Here is a 16,713-nt window from a genome sequence, read left to right on the forward strand (position 1 = left end):
TAGATAGATAGATAGATAGATAGATAGATAGATAGATAGATAGATAGATAGATAGATAGATAGATAGATAGATAGATAGATAGATAGATAGATATCGTATGTGTATGTGTCTATGAATTCAACTTTTTGCCTAAAGTTTTGAGCAACCACTCATTTCTTTTCACCTCCAACGAGCCAACCTTTCTTTTGGAGTTTTTTTCTTTGGACATTGGCTGCTTTTTCAATTATTTTTAGGCAATGACCTCAGGGGATGAACCAGTGCTGAACCAATTTTAAACTGTATCTTAAGACACTTTGCTACTACCAGTCTGACACAAAAACAGACAAATCGTTCCCATTTCTTACTTGATCCCTAAAATAATGCTAAAGATACAAAATTTGATATAACATTGTATTTCTGCACCAACAAGGTTCGAAGAACACTTGACATATCTTGGCATGTTGCGCATTGTATTTTAAAAATAAACTGAGAAAACAGGATAAATGGATGATAAAAGTAGTGCCGGGCCTAAAACAAACAAACAAAAATACAATCTGCTGCAGATGAACAGTATCTGAAAGTCATGTCCTTCAGAAATAGCAAAAGCATCAAGCAAAGAGCTGATACAGGAGCTAAAAGAGATTTCAATTTAGTCGATCCACCTCATTGGCAATGGTTTCATTTTTTTAACATGGCAATGATCCTAAACACACTGTCATTCATGGATTGCCCTCCCCAGAGCACGAACCTCAGCATGATTGAGGCAGTCTAGGATCACCTCGAGAGAAAACAGGACAAAAGGAAGCCAAAGTAGAGCTTTGGAAAGTCCTTCAAGAAGCCTGGAGAAATACTTCTGAGATGTACTCAAAAAATGACAAGAAAGCATGCATAAGAGAGTTCAGGCTGTGTTAAAGGTTTGATTATATATTCTATATCCATTTAAATATCCAATTCAATTTCCATTTCAATAAATTGCTGCACCTCTTTCCAATTATACTGGAAAAAATGTACAAATGTGAGGGGTGACGTGAGACTTTTGCACAGTACTGTCCATTCACCTTTTCATGTAGCACAGGAAAACCATATTTTATAAAAACAGTCCTGCCAATACTGAGGTAATAAGTCAAGTCGAGTTGGTGAGGAATAACAGGTGGATCACAAGTGAGAAAGGTTTGAAACAGCTGCCTTAAAAACCCTGTAAACAAATCAATTAAAAATATTTATGTGGCCATAAGGAGAAGTATACGTCACATAAAAAGCAACCAACTATTTAAAGTCTTGTTTTAATCATATTAACGAAGAAATTAAGAAATTGTTATACTGTGAAAGTTACTCCTGTTAGAAAACATTTTTATACATTTATACATTACTCTCTTGAATATCTTTAGGAGATTTAAGGATTTGTTTTGGCAGGCGCTCCCTTGATGGAGGATTGATGTTTAAATTGAGATATCTGCAATAGTGAGTGCAGAAGTCTAGGTCAATAGCAGAGCGAATCTGCTATCTCAGAATCTCAGAAATCAAAGTAAAGAAACTCTTACACCAAACTGTGCCCCTGAGGCAAACTTCAACTTTGGCAGAGCTACTGTATGAGAGATGCTGCCACCTACAGCAGAAATGTACCAAATCCGCGCCTGGTAATGAATTCAGCTCAGCACACAGCAGCAGAGAAAAACCCTCCGGCAAATACAAACAGAGGTTCCCAAATCTGCTGCAATAAACCTCAATCATACGCTACTTAGGCTGACTGACAGTCAGTCAAAACTGAAGCACGAGTCCCTCGATTAAAAGGGGAAACAGAGTTGAAGAAGGTGAAACTGAAGTCATTTGTTTAGTTTGCTTTTCCTTATTAAAACTGTAAAATTTCTAAAAGAACTTCACGCTCACTCGTGCTAAGTTGATATGAGGGAGTAATGAACTCGTGCCTTTCTCTGTGCTCTGCTTTTCTCACCAGTCTGATCCAGTTCACACTTCTTGGGCTGATGGCTGGGGATTCCAGGAAGTGGATCAGTGGCTGCTTCATGTTTCTTGTTCACAACAGCTTAAATGAGCAAGACAGGCATATGCATGGCAGCTCACGAACGTAGGGTTCACCCGAGGACTGACAAACTTTACCGCAATGTCCAAAACTGTACCAACCCCTATGACTGCAACCCTGGTCCCCTTAAACCACCAATGGGCAACTGAGTCCGAAGCCATGTTCACCGATACTGCAACCTTTTCTAAACATCACCCGAAGAAAGTGCATGTGAGAACACACATGAATCAGACATCATCTGGTTTATAGTAATGTCAGCTTCCCAGCTGTGATGGTAATATTACAATGTGTGCTACATGTGAGAAAGGACAAGTGTGGAAATAATCCCAACCAGATTCTCCAAAAACTGCCTGAATTTTGAGGAGAATTGGTTTCTGCTGTCTGTGATGTTAAGTAGTCTGTGTTGGTGTGGGTTAGAGGCTTCCTGTTGTTTAACATGAGATTATTTGCTCAGTATGAGTGCAAGACAGAAGGAGAGAGTATTTGTGACACTATAGAGACTTAAGACCTTTCCCAACCTACAGGGATGCTGGTTGAGACAGTGGGTGGGGGTTAATGTGCACTCTTTAGGGCATTGCAATCCATTCCCCATAATGCTTACTCTATGTGGCCCAAAGCCGCCCTTCATCATAGTTGATGGGCTAGAGAAAGACACTGGGACTTTATCTCCCACTTCCAGCATAAAGAAAGAGACTGTAGGCTCTACCAGCTGGAGAGTATACTGTTTACATACAGCGATAAATGATTTAGTCTAATCTAGTTCATGACAATAAGCATATGGCTATCAGCTGAACAGCTCAAACAGAACTGAGTCATAATCTCTGCCTGTTTTCTTTTCTTAGGCTTTTTATAGCACACATGTACACGCACATCTATGTCACAAGTATTGTTTACATACAGAAAGCCATCATGATGCTATAGCAAAAGAGATTAAATTTATTAGGAATCGAATAAAAATAATTTGATTTGCTTAACGTTTGAATCTGCTGGCTGGGCCGGTTGAGTGTGGAGTTTGCACGTCCAAGGACATGCATGTCAGGTTAATTGCTGATTCTAAATTGGCCGTAGGTGTGAATGCAAGCATGAATGATTGTCTGTCTCTCCACGTTAGCTCTGTGATTGATTGGCGACCTGTCTAGGATGTATCCTGTCTCTCATCCTACCACACCTGGGATAGACTCCAGCCGCCCACAAACCTTAAGTTGATAAGCAGCAAAGAAGATTGATAGATAGACGGATGATTTAATCCATTCCCGGGAAAACAAGGACAAATAAAACACCTTGATTTTTAAGCTATTAGTAATTATTCTGATCATGGTAGATCCCCGAGCTCATCCGGCATCGGCACAACCATAACCTGGATTGCAATCTGAGCCCAGTGTTCTTTAAGTATTGCAGGTAAATTCTGGGAATCCAAATCAGCAGCGTATTTTGCTGATATAACCTATTCAAAGAGCAATGAATGACTTAAATTAAGTGCTCAAGTTGTATGCCACAATCAGACCACGTCTCATTTTAGCCAGGGACTAAACTGATAAAAAAAACCCATCTTTTTCCACTGGGCAATCCGGGCTTTTTCCCTTTCATACACCCTGAAGTGTGTGTACATTTGGGTATAAAGGCAATGATTTTTTTTTTTAAAGATGTAAATTGGACTTGTGGCGGGCATTTGTGTGGTTGCGTACGCCTGTGCCCAGTGTTAAGGAAGGCAGTAAATAATTTGCTAGGCATGAATGTGAGATATTACCTCAGGGCGAAACAAAAGGACAAAGCAGACACAACGACTAGCGAAAGGTCAACGGGAAGCGAGGCACTGGGAAAAGGTCGGCTGGTACCAGTAAAAATGAGCTAGATGTGAAAAAAATAATGTGGTAGAGATGGGAACATCATGTTCACTAACCGCAGTGGAAGGACCGGGCACAGAGGCTTACTGATGCCTAAAGAAAAGAATGAGCAAGTTGATGAGGGGCTGCAATAAGTGTGAAGCTGACATGCAGTACTCATGAGTGTGTGTTTCATGAAAGCCAGCCTGAGCTACACTTCAGTGTTTTTTCTGTGTGTGTGACTTAAAAAATAAAGAGAGCAGCAGTGAAAAGGACCTGTTTTTGTTTTTTTTAGTGAGCTATATATAGACAACCAGACAGATAACGATAGCTCCCACAGCACAGCAGTGCAACATAAATGATAACCCAATGGATACACACAGGGCGCTAATGACATTAAATCATAAACACACCCTCGAATTAATCTATCACCTTCATGTTATTCCTAACACACACATACACACGATTAAAGTGCTAACTCGGAACATGATTTACATCATTATGATTATGACTGTCATAATTACGAGCGCTGTTATCACTCTCATTATTAATAGCAATGACACTATTATTAGCCTGTCTGCTGGTGTGCTACTTAGTCTGCAGGCTAATTACTGCGTCTGACTGTCCAGGCATGGTGCCGGTCCACAGCTCCAAGGTCAGGAACCTTTTCCTCCTCTCGTCAAGGGGCACTCACACTTACTTAATTCTGCCACTCATAATCTCTTTTAATCTGGCAAATGATAGTGAAAGCTTTAATTCCCACCCACACAATTTATTAGTGTGTGTTTGTGCCGCTGAGACCCAGTAGTGCATTACTGTCATGGCTAATCCAATTAGTGTGGATGCATCTAGCCGGGCCCAAGGGGAAGAGCAGACTGGGGGACTGGGGGAGCAGGTACAGTAGGGGAGGCATGTGGGAAGATGAGGCACCCCGCTGCGATGAGAGGGAGCCTCCTTTTCTGTGGCTAGTGTCTTTTTTTTTTTTATCACTGCAATGATGGCCTGTAAATTAGTGTGTGATCAAAGGAGGGATGGGGACAATGCTGAGCCCCTCTTTGTATAATGTGTGACTGCATGTGTATGCACTGTAGGTGGATGTGTTTTGTACACCGACCAAAGCGCATGTGTGTGCGATTGTTTACACAGCTGAAGTGGTGTGATGATGAGGTCCTTATGGAGCAACACAATTTCACAGACCATAGAGCTGAGAGGGCTTTGGTGCCCATAAATGCATCAAACAATTTGTTTCGTTCTTTCTTCTTCTTCTTCTTCTTTTTTAGATCATCCGTAACCACAAAGGTCTAACTGGGATGTAAAGCTGTTTCTTAGTAAATGTGAAAATTATCCTGTGGGATTAAAAATATAAATACAAGAAGTTTTTAATTCATTTTTTTAGTACATTATCTACTGCCATTGTTTCCCAGGTCCTGATGAAAACCTGGAATAACATGCAACAGGTGATAATTTACAATATTAGCCCGCTATAACAGAATATGTGTGATTTGAATTGTATTGAAAATAAATTTTAAAAAGTTGGTTGAGTTAAATTGAGTACTGCATGAATTTTATCACACATATAGTAATGTCACAGGCCACACGTTAACTGGTAACTATGCATCCTCTGTCAAAATAACTACAAAATCAGTTGTTTCAACTACAGTGTGCAAGAAATTAGAAAAAAAAAGCATGTTCCACCAGAAAAAGTGGGTTAAATAAACAATAACAAAGTGAATTCCTTGATAAAAGTAATTATGATCCTCACATATCTGCAGAAATATAAAACATAAAAAGGAATTTGAGAAAACAAACCAAAAAAAGTCATTCAAGCCCAAATGCATTTAATTTAACTCCTCCCAGAGTGGTTTCAGCACTTGTTAAAACTGAAGCTTTAATTAATGATGGCAGGAATTGCCCACAGGGAACAAAAAACACAACAGGATGTACGACATTGAAGAAAGAAAGCATCTGTTTCTTATCCTAGTAAATATAATGTGACAACACCCCACTGTGCAATATGCTTGGTAATGTTGTTTCTGTTTGTGTGGTTTAATAGTTATTGCACTCAAGATGAAAACGTCCTACTTTACAGGGTACAGTCATTTATCTGCTGTTATCCTCAAAACTTACATTCAATTTTCCTTTTTTAACAAGTACTGGGTGTTAAAAATATACTAGTCACAAATTTACAGACATTAGCACTCACTTGCTAACTACCACATTTGTCCTTACTAGTCAACTTGCCTTTTACTTTCCATGTGAAAATGAACAGTAAACAGCTCTTAGGATGGTGCTAAGGCATAAAAAGTGATAAGTGATAGAAGAAGAGAGTGCATTTAGCTCAGGGTGAGGGATTCTTGTAAGGTCTTTGCTGAAAGCATCCAGTGTGACTGCTGCAGACTCATCTCACATCTGCAACATATATTCATATATTCATATATTCATTCAAGTGTACTGAAGAGATGAAAATAAAATAAATGAATGGGTATACATCTGTATATAGTTCAAATGTAATTAATTCAGTTAGATGATTAAATGCCAATGTTAGTAAACAAAAGTGAAAGAAATGGTCCTACTTGAGTGGCTTCCAACATTTGACACCATCTTCATTTTCCTTAGACCATGATCAACTAGCTCTGAGTTGCCCCCAGACCTTATCGGAGAGCATGGCTACCATGAAAAACAGCTCTCAAACCCAGAGGAGGGAGTCTGTTTAAATGACTATAAGCTAGACTTATTGCATACCTCAGCTTGCTAACCTGATTGGTATATGTGTGTGAAAAAGTACACCTCATGATGCAGTAGCTTGTAGAAATTCTTTACATAGATAACGTGAAGTGTGAATTTTCTGTATGACTTTATCAGTCTCTCACATCACTGTGGAGGAATTTTGGTCCACTCTTCCTTAAAGCCTTGGTTCAGTTCTTTGAGGTTTGTGGGATTCATTTATGCACAGCTCCCTTAAGGTCCCACCACAGCATTTCAAGTGGGTTGGAACTGGCCATTTCAGCACCACAATTCTTTTCTTTTTCAGACATTCTGTTGTAGATTTGCTGCTGTGTTTGGAATCTTTACCCTGTTACATGTCCCAGTTGCGGCCAGTCTTTAGATGTCAGACACATATTTGACTCTGGAAAACTTTGCTGTGCAAAGGAGTTCATGGTTGGCTCAATGACTGGAAGGCGCCAGGGTCCTGTGGCTGCAAAATAAACTCAAATCATCTCCGCAACTGTGACTGACAGTTAGTATGAGATGTTTATGCTGATATGCTGTGTCTGGTTTCCTGCAAATATGGTGCTGTTCATTATGGTCAAACATCTCCAGTTGGTGTCATCTGTTTAAAGGACATTTTTCCTGAAGTCTTTGCCTTTATTAAACAGATCAGCAGTGAAGAGTAGACAGGAACAGGGAATAAAGGGAGAAGGGGAAGACATGTGGCAAAGGGCTGCAGGTCAGACTCTTACCTGTACTGCTGCTTTTCAGGCTTAAAGCATATGGATGCCTGGTGACCCAGTGAGCTAAGCTCGAACCCCTGTCATGAACTCCAACATTTAGTCTGAGACAGCTTTTTTTTCCCAGAGCATTGTACAGTTTGACCTTGGGGTAAATTTGGAGGACGTCCACTCCAGGGAAGACCCAAGACCTTATTAGCGGTTTTCCACTTGTGAATAATCCTTCTCACTGTAGAAAGATGGATTTAGAAATGTCCTCATAACCCCTCTGAGAGTGATGGGCAGCAACAATTGCTTCTCTCAGATCACTGCTGAGCCTTCCCTTCTTGCCATTGCGTTAACAAACACCTGAATGCTCCAGGCCGGCAAAATGCCAAAGATTCTGCTTTTATAGAGGTGCTCAGCACTTGCTGATGATCAAGTGATAAGATTAGCAGCACCTGGCTACTGAGGCAGTAATTTATCCCAACTACTACTGCAGCCCCATTAAGAGATGACAGGACAGATACTTTGAGAATTTATTACAATTTTATGATGCTCAAAAACATAAATTGAAAAAAGAAGAAGAGTAGTGATACTGAATCTTTACTGTAGGCAAGCTCCCACAATGAATGAGAGATAATATCTTCATTTCAGATGCTCATCTTTAATTGACTTTAGAGATATTAACATTAGTTTTTTTGCAATGTTCAGATTTAACCACCTTAGGACTAATAGAAAACGAGTTGTGAGATGAATGCCAAGGTTCTTGTTATGGCCCATTTATTCAAAGTAAAAAAAAAAATTAAAAGAGCTTCTTGTCTAAATAGAGTAAAAAAAAAAATCAATCAAGCAAATGTATCTATTTCAGGTAAAAATGATTGTAATATTTTCATTAAGAACTAGTGGCAGTCAGTCTAAAATAGAAGACCCAAAGGCCGGATGGTAAAATCGTTTTTTCCCATCAAGAGTCTCCGGTAAATATTTAAATTGTGACTTTTCTCTGAATTCCTGGCAAAATCATCATAATGACAAAGATAGTGTAGTCAAAGTGAGGAAATGTGAAAGAATGCGGCACGCACTTTGGCTGATAAAAGACACAACCAAAGAGGGGTCAAGCTGTTTCTTGGCAGACAAAAGCTATTTCAAAAATCCATTAGTGACTCAATGCACCATCATTATCACCAGCTGCTTAAGCATACAATATCCTGGCTTTGACTTTTTTGTCTTCTTGGCATTTTCCTCTGAGGTGAGTTTCAAAATACCACATGAAAAAGGAAAAGTGGAGGAGAGATTTCTTAAATGGAAAAAGCAGAGGTGGTATTAAAAGCCATTTTTATGCCTCTGCTGAAACGACATAAAGTCCTTCCATTAGCCATCACGTCGGCTTTGTGTCAGGACACATTTTGGAGCTTGTAGAGTATTATGTGGCACGGATATGTCTGTTTCTAGTATGCTGTAATCAGACTTCCACAAAGGAAAATCAGTTTTGACATGTCTGAAATAGAGGGATACAAGCAGCCTTGGAAATCCAGTTACTAAGAATAAGGCATCTGCTGCGAAACAAAAAGCACAAAAAGCAGTGGAGACACATGAAAAGGATACAAAACTAGTAAACTCAGTAGCACTACTTTCCATGACCACAGTTATCTAGTAATTTCAGAAATCTCTGATCTGCATCTCAATCACTTGTCTCTGACACACCATTTATCTTCCCTCTGTACTGGCATCCTTGAGGCTGTGTGAAGTTGCTTTCAGATGTAATAACTTTAAAACACCATTATGTTAAACTATGTTAGAGTGTTGTAATGTAATGCAGTGTTGTAAGGGAATGTATTGCTCATTAGGCTCCATATTTCTACTACAGAGGTCTATTAGAGTAGATTTGCACTGTTTAATATGATATTTCATCTCTCTCTCTCTCTCACACACACACACACATATTTAAATTGTGGCCATGTTTAATAAGAACAATCACCACTGTAACCAGTACCGGTAAAAAAAATTTTTTTATTCATAACACACAGGAAAAGACCCAGGGAAACCGAGTTCACGATAAAAACAATTTAAAAATAAATCTAAAAACCGATAAAAACCCTGAAAGCCAAGTATTTCACACCCGAGCCTCAACTCTCATGGCCCGGTACCAAACAACTCTTGGATGGTACCGGTCCGTGGCCCAGGGACCACTGGTCCAAACTATACACAGCAGATGAGTTTAAGAAATAGAAATAGAAAAGATATCAAGCAAAGAACTGGCACGGGACCGGAGAGACGCATCTTGTCCTTTTGCGGATCCATCTACTGTTCACTGAAGCTTCATCAGAAATGATCTCAGTGGAAGGATGTCAGGCAATAGACTGATGTATGTCAAATTAATTCAATTCAATTTTATTTATGTAGCGTCAAATCACAACAACAGTTGCCTCAAGGCACTTTATATTGTCAGGTATAGACCCCACAATAATGCAAAGAAACGTGAGAAATCTCCAACGATCATATGAGCCCCCTTTGGCCACAGTACGAAGGACAAATTATACAAAAACTGGACTGAAAATCAGTGTCTATTCACATTCAGTCAATACTTTAAAACAACTGCACATTTTTTTGTTCTTACAGTTTCTTGTACCTAAACAGAAAAAAAATATAAAATTGAGGTGCCATCTGCTTCTATGCTTACTTCTACATATGGCTCTGGTACTCTGAGCAGTGAACGGTGGATTTATTTCATCTTTTTGTTGGAAATAAGACCTAAAAACAAACAAGAAAAGAGGTGGTGGCTGTTATTGTTATGAGTGACTATATTCATATTAAAAAAAACTTAATCTAAACCTTTGTTAACATAAAATTTAAAGGTAAAATTGTTATTACAACAAAGATAGGGAATATTTGAATTACAGTAGAGAACTACGGCATACTATAAGATGTAGCAATGATGGATGTGGTTGGTCAGGCGGGGTCATAGATACCTGGTCTGAGAGAACACAGGGACTGACCCGGGGGAGTTAAACTCATGCTCTCTTATGAAGGCTCGCTCTAGAGCTATTTGTGCTTTGTGAGTTGAGGCTCATTAAAAGACTGCCAGACTCTCTCAGGATCAACAGAATGGTGTTGAGAGGGCCAGTGCGAAAACCCAGAAGGTACAGGCTTCTGATTATCACATACAAAGTGACCATATCAAAAACATACACATATTCACACATGTAGATACATACGAGCCTAATGACATAGCCAGTATGCATTTCTGTGTAGCTCTCTCAAAGGAGTTTCTGTGCTGGGCTTACAGTTCGCCTGTGAACGCCAACCCAATGTGTGCATGTGTCTTGATCATGTCTGGAATCACAGCGCCAGGTGCTGTCACACACGGGGATCAAAAAGGATCAAGTATCAAGAAGCTTCAGGACAGGTCAGACGAGAAGAAAAAACAGAAGAGAAATAGAGGAATGGAGAAGTGAGACAGGACGAGAATAAAACATGAACAAGGAGACTTTGTTCAATCTTGAAACAGAGACACCTGTCAACTCAGCAGATATTTCTTCGTGTGTATGAAAACAGCCAAAAAGAGTCAGGCAGTCAGGCAGGCAGTCAGGCACCACTTAGGTGCCTCAGAAATGTTAACATTTGTTCAGCCTGGATAAAAACACACAAACAATTTTAGGAGAGGGGGGGGGCGCTGAGATACTGACAGAATGAGCAATGACACACATGCGTTCAGCCTGTGGGCTCTCACACGCTGGAGACACACTCCTATCAGAGACACATGAAAAACACACATATACAGACATACCCAGACACAACCTCATTTCACTGCCCCGTGACACAAAATGGGATTTCTGTGTTTGAGCAGAGGGGGTCCAATGGCTACAGAGGGACACATGAAGAGGTGAGCGCTTTATAATCACTGATGCCAGATTGGATGTCAGCTGCAACATAAGTGACTATCTATCACCAGCGCTCCACATGTGAAGAGGCCTCTTTATAGATGGCTAGACTTCAGACAGCACAGAAAAAAAGCCTCCTCCCTCCAGCCCACTCCACTGCCCTGCAGGAGGGATTGCACACAGAGGCTTGCATTCATGCATACATGCACAAGGCAGACACACACAACATTCACCCATATGGTTGTAAACATTCATGGGCATGCGGTGGAGCGGGAACGTTTAGAAACACACACTCATTTGCATTGCAACACTCACACGACTCCTTCTTCAAACACATCACAGATGAAGCCTTGGGCCTCCTCTAAGCGCTCACACACAAACACAGCCACGCGGTGCGGTTTTTTAGTTCTCGGGTAAGTGCTGAAAAACTCACTGTACTGCTGACACTCACAGAGAGCCGCAGCAGAACTGTCATCAATTTAAGTGGAAGCTGATTAAGTATTTTTCTAGAGCTGTAGTGATTAAAGGCAGCCGAACGTCTGGATCCCGTGGGTTGCAAAGTAGGAGTCTCCGTGGACCGGGTTTGTCTCTGCAGAAGCTTAATCTGATTGGGATCTGGGCAGCTTAGAGGACAGGTCAATGCCTCAGGCTCTTTGTTGTGTTCTTCAAGCTGTTCCTGGGCTTTTTTGCAGTGTGGTGAGGCATATCATCATACCTGCATGCAACCGAGTTGCATGCAGGTATACTGTAAACCTCAAAATAATATCCACATGAATTCTAGGAACCAAGCAAGTATATAAATAAAATTTATTCATATAACACTTTTCAAGGCAAGGAAACAGTCACAAAGTGCTTTCCAAAGGTAAATAAAAACCAGCACATGTCACCTCAAACATGAAACGCCTGTCTGAACAGCTACTTTGTAAAGGAAGCCACCTAGTCAAGGGTGTTCTTCCAAAGTTTTCCAGCTAAGGTTTCAAATGCACAATGTGTTAGCTTTCAGACGTTAGCGTGCGGAATCGCAAGAGGACCACATCCCTCCATAAGACCATTAAAGTAAGAACCAAGAATTAAACTGATATGGAAGCCTGGCAGGTAGCCAGTGCAAAAGCTTTAAAAATGGAGCGATATGAGAAGATTTATTTGAGTGGATCAAAAGCCTCACAGCAGCGTTTCTGGACAGGCTAGAAGCAATTACTAGATGCTTTAGACAGACAAGAAAGTGGTTTTTCCAGCTGAACATTTACCTGTAAAAAGAGAATCAGTGTTAATCACTTCACCTGTTTTAATGCCAACTGACTGGTGCGATAGTCAGTTTCAGTTCAGACTTTCAGGTCTGTGTTTTTGTGTTTCCTTTAATGTTGCATCTTGGAAATATTTGACCTTCCCAGAACAAATTTCACTGTATAACATGCGAGTGTGTGCGTCTAGCAGCAGCAGCAGAGGTGGCGACAGATGCTAATCTGTACGGAAAGCCATTATCTGCGTTTCCTGGGCCATTAGACTAATGCTAAGGGATAACACAGAGAAGTGGATGAGACCTGACGCTAACAGGAGCTAATCATCGAGACAACCTCTCACTGTGAGTTCAGCTATGACACTAAATATCCCTCAGAGGCAGGAACCTCAGGCGCAGGCAATCAGATAATTACGAGAGCCTGGAGCATTATATTAATAAAATTTCAATAAATCGTCTCAAATATTTGAACTAGCCGCGGTGTGTGTGTGTGTGATTTGATATGACACGCGAATGGCCTCAGAAGTGCTAACACCCCTTTTGTCGCTGTTAATTTTCAAGTCTTATATTAACCTTTCTAACTCGGTCTTTTTAATGTGCTCTTTTTAAACTAAAAAAGGAAGGACGCCTTCATAAATATCACAGCTTTCAAAAACGGGAAAATATCAAATGATGCACAAAGCCTGCTAAAAATGATGCAGGTGAATTCATTACAAGTCACAGCTCCCCCAACCCCCAAAAGTTCCCCTAGCAACAACCATTTCAGAGTATGTGTTTTTTTTTTTTCCTCTTTGCCAGGCAATGGAACAGCACGGTAGCTCTAATCTGCATATCACCTGATCTGACCAATGAATCGCTTCCTGTTTAATCATTCCATTTGACCTGGCAACCAAAAGCACCTGGTGAGCTTTTGACTGCCGATGAGTAAAATAGAATACATCCCTGGGACCGCCGAAGATCAAATATTGAAGAAAGAGCTAATGAGGCAGATTTCTGAGCCTTTTTTCATTTTTTAATGAGCCACTACTCAATGTGGGTGACCCTGCTGCTTCACACTGCACCAAGGTTATTGAATGCACCTCCATGGATTCATCAAGGCTACAATTCAATATTAAACAGTCACAGGTATATATTTACCCAGGGTAAATTCACTGTCTGGCCCCCATGAGAAATAAACTGAATTGCATAATAAAAATAAAATTAAAAAAAAGCGGGGGGAGGGTGAGTGTGTATCAGGTATTTCACATCTGATAAAAAACAGATCGCTCATCTCTGCATGTGCCAGTCTCTGTGTATATGTGTTTGCCACCTCCTCCTTCAGACAAACGAAAAGAAAATGTAAAAGATGATAAAACAGCTTCCCCGTCTTTTGTCATCCCTGCATAGCTAAGTCTTGGCTTCATTTCAAAGCCAACCTGACGGATGGCGGCCTGGCCAGAAGGCAAAGGGAGGGCCGCGTATGACTGAAGAAAGTCTGAAGAAATATGGTGAGCTCGCACACACATGCATACACCAAAGCACGCACTTCTCTACTGAAGGAAGCAGTGGTAGGCTCCAGCACGAGGCTACAAAGAGACCCCACTGAGGCCGAGCAGACAAACAGAGGTGGCCTTGGGCCGAGAGAAATGATTGAACTGATGAGGGAGAGAAATTTCAAACAACCTCCAGGAGGAAAAGATAAAGGGATAAGGAAAGAAGGATGGGGAGGATGAGGAGTGCAAGCAGGAGGCAGTAGCACCTGTTTAGCATACCAGTGTCTTCATTAGACCTTGCAGGGCTGACTGAAAGACTTATAAATAGATGGAGGGAATGAGGAACTTGAAGAAGAAAAGAGGAAAGAAGAGGAGGGGTAGGAGGGTGGAGCAATGGAGAGGGCCCTTATTAGCAAGGTCCGTCACCTTTTGGCCTGCCCGCATCTCCTCATCTCCATAATAGGCTGACCCCCTGTGTTTCAGGCTCATTAGAAAAGCAGACAGCAGGGCCAAGCCTGTCACCTCTCCACTCCCACCGGAGACCTTGATGAGACAAAGATAAAAGAAAGATGAACGGAGAGATGGTCGGACAGAAAGAGCAGGATGAGATGGAAGGTGGGACCCCAGGTTTTGAAGAAGCCAAGCCAAACGGCTAGACTGTTTTCTCTGATGGAAACACAATGGGGAAACAGGGAGGAGCAGGAGGGTGTGTGAAAATAAATCTGCCTAGAAACAGTATTTTGGTAGGACTAGAGTGCACAGAGAAAAAATAAATAAATAAAAGTCTTGTGTGATTTGTCACCGTAAGCCGAGCATACAAACCCAGTGAGTTCAGTTAGTGCATCACTAAACAGACAATCCGATATAAACCCAGAATCATGCCCACATCTGTAAAAGCGTAGAGAAAAGTTTGTTGGAATGAGACATGAATGAGTTGCATAAAGTGCTTTGAGTGCTCAAGTACAGTAGAAAAGCACCATACAAAATCACTCCATTTACCAAATGTGCAAAAAGGCATTTCTTCCCCTCTTTTCTTCATCTAACACATTCTTTAAGAGACATTTTTGTTTTCTCAGACTCCCTCTCTGGCTTTCACTCTCAGCAGTTTAGATACAGGCTGATTTAGACTTGAGCAGGAAATCTTTGAACGGTCTACAACGTAAGTGGCCAAAGTTGCTGCCGACATTTATGTTTGTCCTGCTGCGTTACATTTAAATTACCATCCGGTCGTGTCCCGGTGTTTCATATTCAATATTTTATTTTATTTTTTTTTAAATGCCAGGACTTTTTTCCCTCCAGGGCCTCCACTCTTTGCCGTGGTCATTTCTTTCCCCCTCCAGTTTTTCCAGTTCTTTGTACAAAATATTATCACAACTGTTGTGATATTTTCAGCAATCTCCCTCCAGGAATTTGCTGACATTTGTGAACCCCTATATTGATGCTATGATGATGATTCCTTATACTGAGGTGATGATTGTTATTCTCTCACTGATAAACTAAAAAACTACAGTGAAAAAGTCTCAGAAATGTGCAGGATACAGGCTCCTTCAACCTGATGTCCAGTTACATTTCTCATGAGGTGCAGGTACCTTATATTGTAGATTACGGTGTAGGGTTCAGGGGGGTTTACAGTAACATCATAGATAAATTGATGTATTAGATTTACCAATAAATAAGAAACTACATTCAGGAATCTTTTGTTTTGTTTAACAAACCTCAGTTAGCATAAAATTATACCTCAGACAGAATAATCTGACCATATATAAATCATCTGGAACTGTGTCATCAGCTATTTGAAGATGTAAAAATTGAGCATATTTTCAAGATTTAGAAAAATGTCAAGAAGCTTTGGCCGTCCCTTCTCAGACCAGATCAGGTGAGCCCTATGAAACAGCAGAAAAAGAAACAGTTCATAGAGGACGTAAGATGTGACCTTGACTGTGAATCCTTCCTGGTGGGAAGGATTGAAGCAGAGGGAGAGAAAAGCCACAGCAGGAGAGCCATATATTTTACATTTTTGTTTGTGCCTATAGTGCCTGCTGCAGCCTTAATGGCAATAAAACAAAGCAAAAGAGTTTCCGAAGATTGTTCTTGACAGAGGAGTGTTCCCCTCTGTGTATATATACACCCCTCCTGCTGCTACTGTTAACACAAACAAGCCTACAAAAAAGCATGATGCTGTAAATGAGATAAAGCAGTTGTCTGACAGACAGTCTGGTCACTCAGGACACTGATAGCTTGTTTGGGATCCTCTCTGGGGAGCCCTTGTTTTATTACATGCTGCCCCTGCTATTGATTAACCCAGCATCCCTACGCCAGACTCCCACCACAACAGAGCCAGAGGTCACGAGAGCAAGGTCGCAAGGTGACAAGGTTGGCGACCTCATCTAGCCTTTTCACTCATGGCTGGCGATCAGTCACCCCACAGCTGATTGACCGGTGGGTTAAATCATTGCTACGTCTTGCCTGCGGGGAAATCATGTCTGATGAAATCACAGCTGCCCCACAGGAAGAAAATCCTACAAGAACAGCATTAGCATCAGGGCAAAAATACTTCCTAAATAGTATTTGAAATAATAAATGGAAAGCATGTATTTATAGAAAAAATGGGTTTTTTTTAATAAGAGCATGATCTCTTGCTAGCTTTCTTTGTTCACCTCAAAACTTGATCCATTTCTGAATCTCTTGCTTCCATCTCTCCCTTATCAGTGCGCATCATTTAAATCTCTGTCCTCCTTTCCTGTGTAAATTCCCTGCAGCCCTCCCTCATCCAACAGTGTGCTCATGTCTGCACCCATACCAACCCGCTCTGTGTCTTGTATGTGCATTATGGCTGCTATGCACGCACGCACGC

Source organism: Pundamilia nyererei, unplaced genomic scaffold (assembly GCF_000239375.1).
Source record: "Pundamilia nyererei isolate P.nyererei 1_Seehausen unplaced genomic scaffold, PunNye1.0 scaffold00234, whole genome shotgun sequence".
Taxonomy (NCBI): Eukaryota; Metazoa; Chordata; class Actinopteri; order Cichliformes; family Cichlidae; genus Pundamilia; species Pundamilia nyererei.